The sequence below is a fragment of the Amborella trichopoda genome, chromosome 9, assembly GCF_054954075.1.
Source record: "Amborella trichopoda isolate Santa Cruz 75 chromosome 9, AtrichopodaSantaCruz75HAP2 v2.0, whole genome shotgun sequence".
Classification (NCBI taxonomy): Eukaryota; Viridiplantae; Streptophyta; class Magnoliopsida; order Amborellales; family Amborellaceae; genus Amborella; species Amborella trichopoda.
In genome coordinates, this window is record NC_142344.1 from 48,908,810 (window position 1) to 48,922,392 (window position 13,583).

The following is a 13,583-nucleotide window of genomic DNA, read 5'->3' on the forward strand; positions in this document are numbered from 1 at the left end:
TCTAAACTTTCTATACATTTTTTGAGTTGAAACATTTTTATTTTATATTTTGAATTTTTTTTTATTGCAATAAATTTCTATCAAATTGATATCAGAGTAAGGTATGAAAAAAATGGCATCCTCAAGTATGATGTTCCAACCACCAGTTTCCCGTCTTAAAAAAAAACAATTTATGAAAATTGGTGCATTCAGATGAAAGTATTACTCGGATCACATGATGTATGGGAAATTGTTGTAAAAGGATACAATGAACCTCGAACCCCAAAAGAGGAAGAAGAAATGCCAAACAACCAGAAAGTCGTCCTAAAAGAATCAATGAGACTAGACAAGAGAGCTCTGTTTTTAATGTATTAGAGCATTGACGAAAGCATATCTGGAAAGGTTGCTTCCACCATCTCTGCAAAACAAGCAAGGGAGATCTTACAAAATGTTTTATGAGGAGAAGAAAAAGTGAAGAAAGTTCTTTTGCAAACATTAAGAGCCGAGTTCGAGATGCCTCACATGAAAGAGAAAATTATACTCATATTACTTTTCAATAGTGTTAGCAGTAGTAAACCAACTCAAGAGAAATGGTGAGGTGTTAGATGAGGTGCGTATCATGGAGAAAATATTAAGATCTCTAATCCATAAATTTGAACACATAGTTGTAGCAATAGAAAAAAGTAAAGACTTGTCGACTATGACTACTGATCAACTCGTGGGTTCCTTGCAAGCCCATGAACAAAGAATGATGAAGAAATCAAATACCCCTTTGAAACAAGTGCTCAAAACTAATCTCTCCCTAAAAGATAACAGATGATGATTTAGAGGTAAATGTAAAACAGAACGTGAGACATTTAATAGAAGTGGACAATGCTATGATAATTTCAATTTCAATACTAAAAAAGGAAACAAGCAGATGTTGCAATCCTCAAGAGGTCGAGGTGGTAGAAACTTTACTCAACCATTCAATCGTCAAAGATAAGATAGATATTCGATATAATGCTTTAATTGCAAAAAATTTGGCCATTACAGTTCTGAATGCAGATTTAAGAACTCCCAATAAAATGGAAAACAAGTGAACTTTGTAGAAAAATCCAAAGTGGATCAAGAACCAATCCTCCTGTTGGTATGTAAAGAAGAAGAGAGTGAAAGTAGCAACTCATGGTTTCTTGACAGTGGCACAAGCAACCACATATGCAGAAGAAAAGAAATGTTCGTGGAGTTGGATGAATTAGTGTATGGTAATATAACATTTGGTGATTTCTCAAAAGTGCCGGTCCAAGGGAAAGCTAAAATTTTAATTCGATTCAAGACTGGAAAGCGTGGATTTATTTCCAATGTCTATTATGTGCCAAGCATGAAAAATAATATTCTTAGTCTGGGGCAACTTTTAAAAAAAGGGTATGATATTCGTTTAAAGGATTTCACCCTTACCATAAAAGATAAAAAGGAAAACTTGATTGTTAGAGTTGGCATGTCAAAAAACAGGACATTTTCTTTAGATATCAAAATTGATTTTTTGCAATGCGTAAATGTATCTTTAAAAGAAAAGCCATGGTTATGGCACTTGAGGTTTGGTTACCTCAATTTTAATGGCTTGAAATTGTTGTATAATCGAAATATGGTGAAAAGGCTATGAAGGATGTATGCTCGGGAAGCATCACCATGAAAGCTTCCCAAGTGGTGTTTCATATAGAGCATCAAACCCCCTTGAACTTATCGATATGGATGTATGTGGGCCACTTAGCACAATTTTTTATGGGCAACATAAGTATTTCATTACCTTCATTGATGATTTCGGTCGGAAGACTTGGGTTTATTTTTTGAAAGAAAAATCAGAAGTCTTTGGGATCTTCAAAAATTTCAAGGCGTTAAGATTAGATAGGGGTGGTGAATATTTTTCAAATGCATTTGATGAGTTTTGCAAGTATCATGGTATTTTTCATCAATTTACTGCACCATATTCACCCCAACAAAATGGAGTGACTGAAAGAAAAAACCGGACAATTATGGAAATGGCACGAAGCATGTTCAAATGCAAAAACATGCTAAAAGAATTTTGGGCTGAGGCAGTCTCTTGTGCTGTCTATATTCTGAATAGAGGCAATAAGTAAGAACCGATTTATTTATTTATTTATTATTATATTTAGTTTAATTTACTATAATTGAATCATCGTAAGTGTTCTAATCGGTGAGAAAAAAAATTTAAAAATTTATACACTGTGCTAGATCACCTTTATCCAACTTTTAGTGACCCCTTTTCTTTCTTAAAGTTTTTTATCTCCTTATCTTGTTATTCTCAAAATCCCAAGTTGCTGATATCTAGATCCATAGAATGAATAAGAGAGAAGGTAGGTAAAGAGAAAGTAGAATGAATGAGAGAGAAGGTAGGTAAAGAGAAAGTGAGAAAGAGGGCAGGTAGAGAGAAACAGAAAGAGAGAGTGAGAGAGAGGGTGGGTAGAGAGAGACAAAAAGAGAGAGTGAGAGAGAGGGCAGGTAAAGAGAGAGGGTAGATAGAGAGAGAGGGGGTAGAGAGAGAAAGTAAGGGTATTCTAGAGGGAGAGAGAGGGTATGAAAGCGGTATTATAGTAGTTTTATTGTTTTTTTTACTTGGGAGCGGTAAATAAATAAAAAAAAGTGTTGAGGTCTAACGTGTGATACTAAAAATTATTGAGGATAAGATGCCTACAAAATTTATTTTGGGATATCTATATTTTTCTCTAAAAATTAAGCTAGAAAGCAAACTTGTTATTAAGTGGGAGCATGAACTCCAAAAAGCGACACACTTTGTAATATCCTTATTTTCTTCTTGTTTGATCTCTAAATACCCAAATCTTTGAAACTGTGGAAAAGATACAAAACAAATTTATGTGAAGCTTCAGAGTGGGGATTACGAAGTTTTTGGGATCTAATTTGGCGGTCATTGGACAGGTGTGGCCTTACATTTTTGTAGTTTTTAAACATTAACAAATTGCAGGGGTGGAATGGACACGGAACCAACCCGCGACCTGCCCCCCGTTGGGTATATTTAAACGGGTCGGGGTATGGGTCCAACATTTGGATCCGGTGGGTCGGATCCAGGTCCAAAATCTGGACCCGAATATTGTTTGGGTCCGGGTCAAGGGTTCGGTTGGACAGGACTCATACTCGTAAACTGCTAGAGATAAAATATTTCAAGCCTTATTCGTTTGGATGTATTAAAGATTGTATACAATAAGAATTCATAATCATCTTTAGCTATTAAACGACAAATATGACCTTGTTGCCAATACTTTGAGTATGGGTCCAACTTTTAAACCCGATTGGTCTCGAGTCTAAAACCTGGACTTAAATATATTTGGGTCTGGATCTAGGTCTAGCAGGACCCAACCCATATCCGACCGGTTGCCACCCTACGACGATTAATGAAAAAGAATTAGGTGTTAAGAAAAAGTGTATATTGTCAACAAGGTGAGGAAACTAAAACTAAGATGCCCTGCAGCCAATATCTAACAAAACAACAGCGTTTTACAATGAAAGAATATACAAAGAAGAAATCGGCAAGAGGACCACAACGAGGGGTCGAGCTCTCCTCTACGCACCACCATGACAAAAAGAAAGGGCTTGCTTTCTCTCACCATAACTTTTTCATTAGGAAAGGGCTGGGGTTGTGGTAGCACCTCATACCGTAGTCGCACATCGTGTTCTCTAACCATTTAGAAAGTGTGTTGGGCCCTTTATTCCCCACATAATTTACGCAATTTTTTATTTTTTATTTTTTTAATTTTATTCACCAAAGCAAAACGACAACCTTTTATTTACCTCTCTCAAAACCCCAAAAATGATTCCACCTATTACCTCAAATAAAGGGAAATGCTTATATAGAGCCTAAGCTCTAAACAATCAAAATAAAGCGTACCTAAAAAATTTTACTAGAAGAGGTTATTTTGATGCTTAAATATCCTCAAAGTGAACATCTCAACATTAAGATATATGGACTTGAGAAAAGAATTTCAAGTTTTGAAAATAGTGTATCTTGTATGGAATTTTTGGACTGTCAATTTTTAACGAGTTCAAGTTTTCATGGATCTCCTCAATCTACAATAATGTTTAATATTTAAATTTTATAATTAAAGATGAAAATAAGTTTTAAGGTAGTCAAATATTTTCAGTATTAAAACCACATTTCTCGACACTACTTAAAAGTGGGTTCTAATTTGATTGTTTAGAACCTCTGTCTATACAAACCGCATCCTTAATTAAATCACCAAAGACCCAGGCTTCCTCCTACCTTAAGGCCACACCGTGGAAATGCAATAGTCGATTGGCTAATCACCGTCCACTAACAGGAATAAAGGCCCCCAGTAACCCAAGAGATTTTTAATTTTGTTCAATGCTTGCCGAAAGCCTGTAACCCTCCTTGAGCCGTAATTAGGCTCTCCCAGGTAGCTAAGTGGGTAGATTCCCCTCTTTTTTTTTTGGTTTACTTTTGAATATTAGAGTAAGTTTTAATTAATAAAAGGAAAAGTATCAAATAACACAAGAGAAACCAGAGTTAGAAGTCCACCTATTACCTTAAACTAAGTTAAAAAGTCTCATGGGTTTTATTTTTGCAAGAAACTAAGTTATGGAACCCCAATGTCTCTTGGGTTCGGGAGATTTGGGGCTCAGGTGTAGTGGTCTTTTGTGGGAATGATGCTTCAGACCAATCGGGTGCCCTCTGGGTGTTATGGGACCCTCTTTTGCTACAGAATTGTTCTTATCCATCGCATTAATTTCTTATTAGCTGGTTTTCATGGTCCTACTTCTGGTTCTTCCTAGGGATTGATAAATATATATGGATCCTTTGATTTTATTGCTAAGGAGGCTTTTGTTAATGATATGATGATGTGATTCGAAATTTTGGATTTCCAGTTTATGTTGGTGGTGACTTCAATTTCATAAGATGACCTGATGAATGTTTAGCTGGCACGCCCATCAACTCTTCCATGAGCGTTTTTAACAATTTTATTGAGATAAACTCTCTGTTGGATTTACCAATAGCTGGCACAAAATTCACGTGGTCCAATAACAACACGATTTCTCTCTCTATGTCCAAATTGGATAGGTTTTTAGTTTCTACTGGTTGGATGGATTTGTTCCTGCTTGCTTCTGTTCGGGCACTCCCTCGGTTATCTTCTGACCACACCCCATCTTCTTATGCTCGAGTTTGCCTAGTGGTGGTCCCTTTAGGCTTGAATTGGTTTGGCTAGAAGATAGGGAAGTGAATGAACTTATTTCTTCAAACTGGCAGAATCCTATTCCTATGGACTCTTCAGATTTTAACCTCCATAAGAAATTGCTTAACATTAAGCACAAACTTGTCATTTGGAAGAAAAAAAACTATGTCAATGCCTCCTTGAAAATTGATGAACTTTTACTGGATATTAAGGCCTTGGATTTTCAAATTCAATCCTCTGGCTCTTTGTCTATAGAACACTTAGGGGTCAGAAATTCTAAATTGCGGGACCTTTTGGCTCTTTGAAGGGCTAAGGAAATATATCAGAAATAGAGATCGAGAATTAAATTGCTCAAAGAGGGGAACTTGAATACTAAATTCTTTTACGCAATTGCGAGTGCTAGAAGGAGGGAAAATGATATCTCGGGTCAATCCTAGGAATTGACCCTAATAATAGTGTTGCCTGAGAGGGGACTATTGTCGAATATTTTAAAGTAGCTTTTTCTAAGGAGGTCAAATTTACCCCTATATTGATAGGCTTGCCCTTTAAAAAGGCGTCAACTGCGTCAAGATCCTTTTTGGAAAGAGATGTTTCTTCAGATGAGCATAAGTTAGCAGTTTTTGCCTTTCCAAGAGACAAGCTCTAGGTCAGGATAGTTTTCCCTTAGTTTTTTTAAGAGATTTTGGAATATTCTCAAGTTGGAGCTGCTGGATATGGTTAGAGCCTTTATGTTGGGAAAATTTTCAAGGGGATAAATGTCACCTCTATAGCCCTCATTCTCAAAAAATCAGTTATTTCAGATTTGTCAGATTTAAGGCCAATAAGCTTGCTTTCTAGTCTCTACAAGATAGTGGCAAAGATTTTAGCCGAACGTCTAAAATTGGTGCTCCCCGACCTCATTACACCCCCACTCAATCTACCTTCATTCTGAATCGTCAAATTACTGATAGTATCATGGTGGCTCAAGAATGTATTCATTCTCGAGTAAGGAGTCAGATTCCTGGGGTCATTTTAAAATTAGATCTCGAGAAGGCTTATGATCATATGGATTGGGGGGTTCTTCTGGAAATTCTTAAAAATATGGGATTTGGGGTGAAGTGGAGAAGCTGGATTTTCGGTTGTTTATCCACTACTCATTTTTCTATTCTGTCCTTCAGGTTTTTTCAAAGCCACCAGGGGACTTCTGCAAAGGGACCCCCTGTCCCCTTTCCTCTTCTCCATCTATGCAAAATGTTTCAGCATTCTACTTCAGAATGTGGGAGCTCGAGCCAAATTTTCCGGTTTCTGCTTCAGGTCCAACCATCTCCCATTTACAATATGTTGATGATACCCTCATTTTTAGTGATGCTTCTGTGATTCAAGTCGCCAATCTATCCTGTTTTTTGGATGTTTGTGGGTAGATTTGGGTGTTAAGGTTAATTATCGTAAAACCCTAGTGATAGGAGTCATTTGTCCCTCTGATCTTACTCTCTCTTTAGCTTCATGTCTGGGTTGTATGGTTGGTTACTTTCCCTTCACCTATTGGGTGTTCCTATCTCTAACTCCAAGCCCTCTCTTTATGTATGGGATACAGTAATTCAAAGAGTTCAGTTCAAGTTAGATATGTGGAAACCTAAGTTTCTATCATTGGGTAGTAGAGTTACCTTGCTGCGGTCCTGCTTAGTGAACTTGCCCATTTACCTTATGTCTCTATTTCTTATGCCTGCTTCTATCATCAAGAAGATTGAAAAGATGATGCGCAATTTCTTGTGGGGGACTCTGGGGGTTGATCGAAAGTTCCATTTGCTTAGATGGGACCGAGTTTGTACCCCCACGAGTGGAGGTTTGAGAATTCGCAAACTGAAATTCATGAACAAAACTCTGTTTTGCAAATGATGGTGGCGAAGTTTTCATTGCCAGACCAGCTTTGGTTTGCGACTCTTTCTGCAAAGTATGGCATGGATAGGCATGGGCTGTGGTTGGGTGGTGGTTGACTACAAGAGGGGTCATGTCTATGGAAGCCTATCTTTAGATGTAGATCTACGATTGCTAGTCACTTTCGTTGGATAACAGGTAATGGTTTGTCGATCTCCTTTTGGCACCAAAAGTGGCTTGGAGATGACCCCCTTAAGCTTACTTTTCTGAATCATTTTGCTAAAGTTTATCATCCAGATGCTATGATTGCTAACGTAGTTGATCTGAGAGGGTCTAGACCTACTTGGAATCTGTCTTTCCCTTATAATAGACTTGAGGGAGACGCTTTTCTGCAATGGCTACAATTTCTGGAACTTTTGGACTCTATTTACACTTCCCAAGGGGCTGAGGATCACCTAGTGTGGGAACTTGAAAATGATGGAACATTTTCTGTTAAATATTGTTATAGACTTCTTTTTCATGATAGCTGGAGATGGTCCTTGCCCATTGCTGCTAAGGTTTGAAAGTGGCCTATCCCACATAAGGTTCAGGTATTCATCTGGTTGGCTATCCAAAATAAAATTTTAATGATTGATAACCTGATCAAAAGAGGTAAAGCACTTCCTAACATCTGTTTGATGTGCAAGCTTGATGGTGAATCTGGGAATCATCTCTTTATTAATTGTTTGTTGCTTCGAGATTATGGTATTGGTTATTTGGTTTACTTGGGATACATGCTATTATCTCGATGTTGGTTCAGGATATTGTTTCTTAGTTTACCTTCCACCACTTTCCTCTTGGTGGTTCTCTCCTCTGGCACATTGCTCGAGGAGCGGTCCTTTGGGAATTTGGAAGGAAAGGAACATACGTACTTTCGATGGTGTTAGCCTCTCCTTTAATTGCCTGCTTGGGAATGTCTTGCTTACTATCCAGAAATGGTTCTCAATAACTAAGGAAGGTTGGGGCCTTTCCCACGCTGATGTTTTGCTTAACCTGCAGAACCTTTTTCTTTTGAGCATGGTTAAGATGCGACCCAAGTACTTTTGGTCTCCCCCAGAATCTGGATGTTCAAATTGAATTTTGATGGCAATTCTTTTAGGAATCCTGACTTGGCAGGTATTGGGAGGGTCCTGCGTAATGATCTGGGGGTGATTTTATTCAGCTATGTGCGTCCTCTAGGCTCAAGCACGGCTAATCACGCCAAGCTTGCTTCTTTATTGCAAAGTCTTAAAATCATTTTTTCTAGATCTTTGGGAGTTAGTTGTATTTGTGAAGGTGACTCTTTAAATGTTATTAGTTGGTGCAAGAAGGAAACACGCATCCCATGAAAGCTCTAAGCCTTGTGGTTAGAAATCATGGATCTTTCTGCATCTCTCTCTATCTCCTTTTCTCATGTATACTGTGAAGCCAACAATGTTGCTGATTCCCTGGCCAAAGGTGGTGTGTCTTTGCCGTCTTTGTTACTTTCTTCTGATGCAATCTCTTTTGAGTAACTCGTATTAATAAATTGGGAATCTCTGTCAAAAAAAAAAAAAGAAACCAGAGTTAGCATAAAGAGTAAAAACCAGTACATAGCGAGCAGAGGGCACTCAACATAAAATGTCTCCCACATCTCAGCCCTTCTTACCCACCATCTTAGATGAGAAGACTCTCCGGCCGACCTTCATCCGTCCAGAGGACCAGTGCCCCAAGGTAGCATATAACCAATTCAGCCCCGATATCCCGGTCATATCCCACGTTGGGATCGAGTCGGACAGCCATGCTACCATTCGTGAGGCAGTCGCCACGGCGTGCAAGGACTGGGGCATCTTCCAAGTGATCGATCATGGCATCGACACCTCCCGGATTGCCAAAATGACCCAACTCTCAAAAGAGTTCTTCGCTCTCCCACCTGAAGAGAAGCTCCGGTTCGACATGTCGGGTGGCAAGTGGGGAGGATTCATAGTGAGCAGCCATCTCCAGGGAGAGGCTATTCAAGATTGGAGAGAGATCGTGACCTACTTCTTGTACCCGGTCAGGTTGAGGGACTACAGTAGGTGCCCTGATAAGCCCGAGGAGTGGTAAGAGGTGGTGGTGAAGTACAGTGAGGAGCTCATGGGTCTGGGTTGCAGGCTTTTGGGGGTTTTATTAGAGAGCTTGGGGCTTGAGACTGAGGCTTTGGCGAAGGCTTGTGTGGATATGGATCAGAAGGTGGTTGTAAACTTTTACCCCAAGTGCCCTCAGCCTGACATGACGCTCGGTCTGAAGAGGCACACGAACCCTGGGACCATAACGCTGCTGCTGCAGGACCAGGTGGGGGGGGGAGGTTGCAGGCGACCAAGGATGGTGGAGAGACTTGGATCACCGTTGAACCCGTTGATGGTGCCTTTGTGGTCAACCTTGGAGACCATGGACATGTAAGTGAGACTCTCTCTTTCCTGTTAATTTTCTTTCTGTTCCTTATTTTCTCTACCTGTTATCGGTCAAACGTAGTTTTCTCAAATTTGTTTTTGCGCCTATCTTTTCTTTCGCCGAGAAAGAACAAAACGCGATGTTTTGACCTTTTCCGCTTTCTTACTAAGCCTAATTTGTTCTCAACAAATTTTGTAGCTAAATCGTTCCCCTCTCTTACTGCTACTCGCAACGGGCCCGAGCAGCCATCTGTGCGGCCTAAGGGTGGCAATGGACCTGGACCCAACCAGTGACCTCTCGGGTATGGGTCTCATATTAAGACTCAGTAAGTAGGGTTTGGGTTCAGTTAGACCCGACCCATACTCGTAACTATTAGAGATAAAACACTTCCAGCTTTATTCAATTGGGTGTACTAAGGATCATATACAATAAGAATTCATAATCATCTTTAGCTATTTAACGACAAATAGGCTTGAAATTTAATGGCGGGTTGTGACCTTGTTTCCATTAATTTAGATATATGATGGTAAAGAAAGGGAAGCTCATAGTGAGGGTGACAATGCACCCGACCATACTCGGGACCCGACGGGTCGGGTCTGGGCCAAAAACCTGGACTCGAATATATTTGGCTATGGGTCCAGGTCTGGGTCTGTTAGACCCGACCAATACCAAACTGTTGCCACCCCTATATGTGCCCTAAAAAGTAGTGCTTGGACCAGGCTAAGGCCTTTTTTTTTCCTTTTATTCTTTTTTTTTTCTTTTTCTTTTGTTATTTGTTTTTATCCTTGCCCTGACTCAGTAAGGACCTGCAGACTGGCCTAAGCAAGCCTCGGAAGGATAAGGGCTAGGACAGGGCGAGGGCTGGCCTGACCAAGGTCAAGCCAATTGCCACTCTTACTCCTACATCAAAATCTTGAAGTAAACTTGCCCGAATAAAATTTAGGGAGGGAAATGTTGAATTTAGGCCCTACTTCAAAAATCCATCTCTAAAAATATCCATTTTATGGATGATACATCATTTTCAGTAGGTTTTGGACTTTAGGTCCATGTTTTTGCACACACAAGATATTGCAGTACATCAAAATAGTGCATCTATGATGGCTCGCGAGTAATTAAAGATAATTAAAATGAGCAGTGATTAATAGTGAAAAAGCAAACTTCAAAATAGTTTTGGTATCGCAGCCCAAATGATCGCTTCTTTGACCCCCTTTCTGACCACAGAAGTGTGTGAGCCTAAATTTTTTTAAAAAATGACTTGTGCATGGCTTAATGATAACATCTATTACTCAGAAAAGCCAATGACCAATAGTTAATTGAAATTTAAGTTCTTACATCATTTGAATAAAATTTCCTTTGTGAGAGAAAATAATCTAATTATTCCTTGCATGATGAGTGATCTTCCACTTTTTTATCCAAAGAAAAAGACTGAAAAGAAAAGAATGGGTATGTACTTATACATATCCTTTGATATGATTAACTATTGGGGAAGTTTGTATTACAGTAATTTTGGTAAAAAAATTTATGCTTTATTGGAACTATATTTGACCCCAAAAGATGGTTTTATCTGTCTTGTATTTGTTGAAATTTCAGAAAAAAAATTTGGAGTTGATTGGAAAGTCATGAAAAATAAATTTGATGGGCAATGGAGATCTTGAGATACTTTAAACTCTACCTCTACTTGTTCTGTTCCTCCAAATGATGAAAGTACAAGTGATGAAAAGAATGAAAAAGAAGAAATGGTAGGGAATGACTTGGAAAAAAAGAACAAAGAACAGGAAGAATGCTTGACATCTTGTCCTTACCAAATAATTGAGAGAGACTATGTAAGTTCTCTATCCAGTGATGATGAGTCCAGTGATTCATTAGTATTTTTGGATGAAGAAGCTCATATTGAACAAATTAAACAGAGTTTTCAAAGTGATTATAAAGACGATTACAGAAAATTGTTTGAAAAATCATTAAAAAAAGATGACAACTCAAAAGAAAATCTGTATCAAATTCGAAAAAATGGTGCATTCCAAAAAATGTTTACTAGTGCCAGTGAAAATTGTTATAGATGGAGGAGAAAATTGAAAAAAGATAGAATTATTTCTTGATATTGGCACTAACATAAATTTTTGTACCAAAGAATTATGGAAAAATTGGGTAAAATATTCTCAAAGCCAAGATGTTGATACAATGAATGGTAGAAAAAAATTAGGAGAATTTTCCATAATGTTGTTGTTAAAATTGGAGTAAAAGTGATTTTGGTAAATTTTGTTAATATTGAGGATGGAGGATATCAAACAGGAATAGGCACAGTAACTTTAGATGAAATAAGCCCTTACACAGTGTCAAAGGATTTGATAATTTTTACTATGGAAGGACAAAAGGAAATTGTACTTCGAATTCCACCAATATCAACCAATTTTGAACTATCTTCTAAGCTCATGTCCTTTATTTGTTGGATGATTTCATATTTGTCATGTTCATTTTCTAGCTTCTGAATATCTTTCATAATTTTTATTATAGAATGATTGCTTTGAATTTTGTTTGTCATTATTTTGAAACTTGGTGGAATCCGAGGTACAATTTCCTATTCTACTTCCATATTAAAAATTATTAGATCTCTCTATACTGTGTAAGGGCTTATTTCATCTAGAGTTACGGAGCCTATTCCTGCTTAATATCCTCCATCCTCAATATTAACAAAATTTACCAGAATCACTTTTTTCTCCAATTTTAACAGGCACATTAATGATAAATTATGTTACTTTTCTTCTACCATTCATCTTATCAACTTCTTGGCCTTTAGAATATTTTACCCAATTTTTCCATAATTCGTTGGTGCAAAAATTGATGTTAGTGCCAGTGTCAAGAAATATTTCTATCTTCCAATTTTCTCCTCCATCTATAGCAATTTTCGCTGGTACTAATAACAAAATTTGAGAATGCACCATTTTTCAAATTTGATACAGATTTTCTTTTGAGATGTCATATTCTTTGAATGATTTTTTGAACAATTTTATGTCATGACCCTTATAATCACTTTGAAAAATCTGTGTAATTTGTTCAATATGAGTTTCTGCATCAAAAAATGCTAATGAATAACTAGACTCATCACTGGATAGAGAACTTACAAAGTCTTCCTCAATTATTTGGTAAGGACAAGATGTCGAGCATTTTTCCTGTTGTTTGTTCTTTTTTCCTGAAACAACATCTTTACTAGTCATCATCTTGCTTTGTCACACCATTTCTTCTTTCTCACCACCTGTACTTTATCATTTGGAGCAACAGTAGTAGTACAGGCAGAGTTTAAAGTATCTCGAGATTTCCCCTGCACATCAAATTTATTTTTTATAACTTTCCAATCAACTCCAAAAATTTCTTTTTCTAAAACTTCAACAAATACAGGGCAAACAAAACTATCTTTTGGGGCTAAATATAATTCCAATAAAGTATTAAATTTTCCACCGAAATTGCTATAATACAAACTTCCCTAAGATTCAATCATATGCAAGGGATATGCTTCAGTATATACCCATCTTTTTCTTTCAATCTTTTTCTTTGGAGGAAAAACTAGAAGATCACACATCATGCAATGAATAATTAGATCTTTTCTCTCACAGATGAATATTTATTCCAATGATGCAAAAACTTAATTTCAATAAAAGGTCTGTCTTCAGTATTGGTAGTGGGCTTTTCTGGATAGGAGATGTTATCATAAAACCATGCACAAGTCATTTTTTAAAAATTCTTTTGCTCACCGTGCTTCATTGTGGTAGAGAGGCAGTCAAAGGAACGAACCTTTGGGCTCTAATACCAGAAAGGGGCAAAAAGGTGAAAAGAGTCGAGAGAGGGAATTTAGAGAGAAAGTCTCAATACAAGACTCAAAAAGTAGGTTGTTAGATAGAAAGTTGAGAAAGTCTAAGTGAAAGAGACTCAGTCGAAAAAGTCTCAGTGAAAGAGACTCAAAAAATGGGTTGAGAGAAAGAGTGGAAGTTTCAGTGAGAGACTCAAAAAGTGAGATATGGAAGAGACTGGATAGTTTTAGGACTCAATGAGTGATGGCTTAGAAAAAGAGTTAAAAAATAGTTCTATTGTTTTTATTTTTTATTTTATTTTATTTTTTAATGATCA

The 13,583-nt window shown here is 37.6% G+C and overlaps 1 pseudogene; it reads left to right on the forward strand.

The window, feature by feature from the left end:
• Positions 1 to 8,672: 8,672 nt before the first annotated feature.
• On the forward strand, positions 8,673 to 9,757 carry LOC18441764 (flavanone 3-dioxygenase F3H2 pseudogene; annotated as a pseudogene).
• The last annotated feature ends 3,826 nt before the right edge of the window (positions 9,758 to 13,583 follow it).